General features: G+C 32.2%; 1 long non-coding RNA gene across 1 annotated transcript; it reads left to right on the top strand.

Moving 5' to 3' along the window:
- Window positions 1–2,530: 2,530 nt before the first annotated feature.
- LOC109862625 lies at window positions 2,531–3,211 on the top strand. Its single transcript, XR_002251179.1, has 3 exons — window positions 2,531–2,644; window positions 2,764–2,947; window positions 3,055–3,211. It is a non-coding gene; the product is annotated as an uncharacterized LOC109862625 (long non-coding RNA).
- Window positions 3,212–4,551: the final 1,340 nt, after the last annotated feature.

The following is a 4,551-nucleotide window of genomic DNA, read 5'->3' as shown; positions in this document are numbered from 1 at the left end:
ATGGCTGTCGGTATTATTGGTAACCGCGTCGGTATGTGTCATCGGTAACCGTGCCGGTACATATGGATTAAATCTCGGGCCGCTGGCGCGTGCTAGTAGGAGGCAGCCGGAGGAGAACTACTTCTCCTCACGGCGCACGATATATGGTGCTCCGCACTGTACATACATATATACATATACATGTACATATATGTCTATATATAATTTTATAAATGTTACGGATATATTTTTCATTAATAATTATTCAAACAGTACAATGCAGAGTGATACATACGTTTGAGTAATATTAGGTGTTGGAATTAATTCGTAGCGTTTTACAAGATATGGCGTAATAGTACAGTATTTCGTTGTTACCTACAGTAATATATTCATCGTGAAACAGCTGTCATTGGACGTCATTTGCTTTACATAACCTTTTTTTTGAATCGTAAATAACAACACTTTATAATTTATTGAATATGTCAACATTTGCGCCGAATAAAGTGTTTTTGCGGGGAGGCGTTTTTTGACGTGTGAACTGCTGCTTCAACGGGAGAAAAGAAAAGGTTTTTGCATCGAATTGTCACCGGTGATGAAAAATAGATCCATTACGACAATCCGAAGCGCAGAAAATCATGGGTTAAGCCCGGCCAATTATCAACATCAATTGCAAAGCCGAATATCCATGGGTATTATATAATACTCCTGCTCTCTATTTGGTGGGATCAGAGGGGTGTGATTTATTATGAACTGCTGAAACCGAATGAAACCATAACTGGGAATCGCTACCGACTACAATTAATGCGCTTGAGTCGTGCATTGAAAGAAAAACGGCCGGAATACTCCAAAAGACACGACAAAGTCATTTTTGCTGCACGACAATGCTCGTCCGCACGTCGCAAAACCGGTACAAACATACCTGGAAATACTTAAATGGGAAGTCCCACCCGCCGTATTCTCCAGATGTTGCTCCTTCTGATTACCATTTGTTTCGATGACTCATAGCCTGTCTGAGCAGAAGTTCACTTCTTACGAAGATTGTCAAAAATAGGTCGATTCGTGGATTGCATCTAAAGACGAAGCGTTCTTCCGACACGATATTCGTTCCCTGCCCGAAAGATGGTCAAAAGTAGTAGAAAGCGATGGGCAATACTTTAATTAATGTATTTTTTTATTTTCATTTAAAATAAATAATTTTTTTCATTAAAAAAACGCTACGAATTAATTCCAATTCCTAATATTACTGAAAAAGATATTCGACATATCATACAAAAATTTATTAGTTTTAAAATATTTTATTCATAGTCCAATGTATGCAACGTGCCAAACAGTAAATCACGTTAAATAACATCTCTAACGTTTAGAAGACATAATAAAAAACATTTGATTTATATAATATTGCTACTTAAAATACAATACAATATTACCGTAATATTTCATTATTATATGTAAATGTAATATGTCGATAATATATATTACTGTAATATTATATTATAATATCTAATATTTACTGATATATTGAAATTTTACTGTGATATTGCAGTAATATTACGTGCTATGTGGGGTTTTTTCCGTAAGGGAAATTCTTAGAACTTTCGAAATATTGTATTTTTAGTTTACACTTAAAATAAATTAGTAGTTTTTTAATCAGTATCAATACTCTAAGTAAAAGTAACAGTTTGATATTTTCGTATATTATCTATAAAAGAAACATAACTCTTCATGTAGTCAATAGTAACACAATTCATCTTTGCAACGAAAGTTTATAGATTTAAATCAGGTATGTTTTTCTTATTTATTATTTAATACAGTATTTGATGTTTACACACACACACACACACACATATATATATATTCAAACACATGATTTATAACATGTGTTGTAGAAAAAAATGAGTGAAAATAAGAATAAAATAAAAAAAATTGTATTGTGTGGGACTATTACACAAAAAAAGGTTTATTTGCTACTTGCAACATATGTAATAAATCAATCCAACATGCTGGAAATACAAAAAATTTGAAGCAACATATATAGAGAAAACATACATTTCATTTATTTAACATCTAGACAAGAACAAAAAATGACAAAAAATAATATTGAAAATAGTACAAAGATATCGAAAATAATATGAATGATCAGATAATAGAAGTCGATGTTCCCATATATATATAGCACAAGACGTCCTTAAGATTATCCTAACAATATCCAAAACGGCTCAGGACATTTACAGGACATTTTAAGATATTATAAATGTATTTTATGAAAATTTACTATGCATACATAAATACTTTCAATTATATAGAAAATTTAATGTAATTTAGAAGTTTTATGTAGTATAAAAAATATAAATGTCTTCTTGATAACCACTGGATGTCTAGAGCAGCGCTTCGCAACTCAAGCGAGCCGAATAGCCAACGCTGCAATTTTTCCGACATCCCCACCACTCTGACCGCGACCCTACCACTCTACTACATACATACGTACGCTCCGCTCCGTCTCATTTGTGTGTAGTGTGTATGTATCAATAACGCCAGTATCGGTGTGCCGTCATCAAACGTGAGCCTTTCAGTAAATAAATAAAATAATACAAGTGGGTTATATGAATGAGAAATTGTCACAAATAGCATTTTACGCGTGTAATACGTAAATGACGTAAATATGTTAGTAAGTTATATTTGTAATGTTATATCTAGACAGTAATATTTTATATCTTTTAATAAATTGCAAATTTATAAGTATGTGCGTGACATCGTGTACTATCGTTAACTTTGTTTCTGTTGTAGGAAAATATTATAAATTTCTTAATGAGATGTTTGCGTTTGAACACTTGCATCAACAAGTTGTGAAATATCAACAGAAAATTTTGTTGTAGTTAAGCGTAATAAGTTTGACAATGTCTCGTCAGTCATTGAAGATCGATTGCTGTTTTTTATATTTTTCATCGCGGAAAATGTTTTTTTCGCATAAGTAAGTACTAGCAAACATGGAATGAATCTTTAACGCAAATTTTCTTATATTTGGATATAAATTTTTATCCAAAAGTCTATAAAATGCAACACCTGTTTCCTTTCGAGATTGCAGAAGAACATCGTTTTGCAAATCGCAGAATTCCAATTGTACATGTTCCGGCTGATCTTCTATTTTTACAGCGATTATTAAAAAGATGTAAATCACTTTTCATCGCGTCGAATTCTGTAAAACGATTGTGAAATTCATCCAGGTATAAATTCATCCAGGTATAAATAAATATTTATATTTCCAATTATCTTGGAATTGTCTATTTTCTTTATCGATTTTTTGCCGCTGCATACTGAAAAGTTCAAAGCTATGTGATAGCTGCCGTATAGCAATGCGTAGACAGAACTGTATCACGTTATGTCTCGAGCAATATTGACAAAGACGATCGAAACGTAGCTACACGGATCGACATTACCACCACTAGCCTCCTACGGCGGACGGCGCCCCGCCAGCGCTTTAAGCGAGAGTGAGGGAAGCCTCTCCGCTACGAATGAAAGAAGTGGAATAAACGCAATAGCCAAGCGTGGCTACTGGGCCGCCAGTTGCCGAGCGCTGATCTAGAGGATATCTACTTTGTCTATTATCTATATTAGATGTTGATTTTTCAAAGGACATTCTATCGTTCTCTAGACGTTTTTTAAACATAAACAATCGAGATCTGTTAAACTTTATTATATATTTATTTGACAGATTTTATATTATTTTTTACAAATAATTTTATTGCTTTTCTGTATAAGATCTTATATTTATTGCATTCGGTCAGTAGAGAATTCATAGGGCGGAAATTGCAACGCTACAGCGTTTGAAAGGCGTTTGTATAAATCGTTTCTAAAAATTTGCATAGTGTTTACGTTAAGCGTAAGACAAAACAAAATAGTTTATTAAGTTAAATACATCTAAAAATTCAATAAAAGAATTTTTCGCGACTCGCGCTTTTACACGGCTAAGAGATTTCACTTGAATTAATTTTTGGAAGCCCGGTTCAGCTCGCCAATCAACTGATAAATTCCATTAAAAGGGACCGGACCTGACAAAATCCTAAGATGATAGCGGGATTCGAATTCGAGACGCCTCCGTCGTATTCGCAAACACCTGGACTCAGTCCGCAAGACTACTTGTTCCTTACTAAAATGATTATTTTTATCTACTTATTCTCACGCTATCTTACACAGTTCATTTATTATTTCTTCAAAATATTATTTTATTAAAAATATTGTAGTGCAATGTACCTGCAATGAGTAAAAATATTTATTTCTCTTATTACTATTAAATATGATTTAAAGTACATTTTTAAAACGCAACCAAATTTTAACACTGTATCTCAAATAATACTATATTTAAATCAAATATAGTCTGTTACATTTATNTTAAAAATTGATTTTTTCATTAAATAATGGTTTATTTAATGAAGAAAAAAACCTAATGAAACATTATTTCGTTGAAATAAATTATTTCGAGCACTTATATTATTTTGTTCATATTATGATTTAGTATAACGTAACAATACAAAGTATCATTGAACAAAATTGTTGTTTGGTATAAAATTATGTTAT

Source organism: Pseudomyrmex gracilis, unplaced genomic scaffold, assembly GCF_002006095.1.
Source record: "Pseudomyrmex gracilis isolate BER0280 unplaced genomic scaffold, ASM200609v1 scaffold_2089, whole genome shotgun sequence".
Taxonomy (NCBI): domain Eukaryota; kingdom Metazoa; phylum Arthropoda; class Insecta; order Hymenoptera; family Formicidae; genus Pseudomyrmex; species Pseudomyrmex gracilis.
This window is presented reverse-complemented; position numbering and strand designations above follow the sequence as displayed.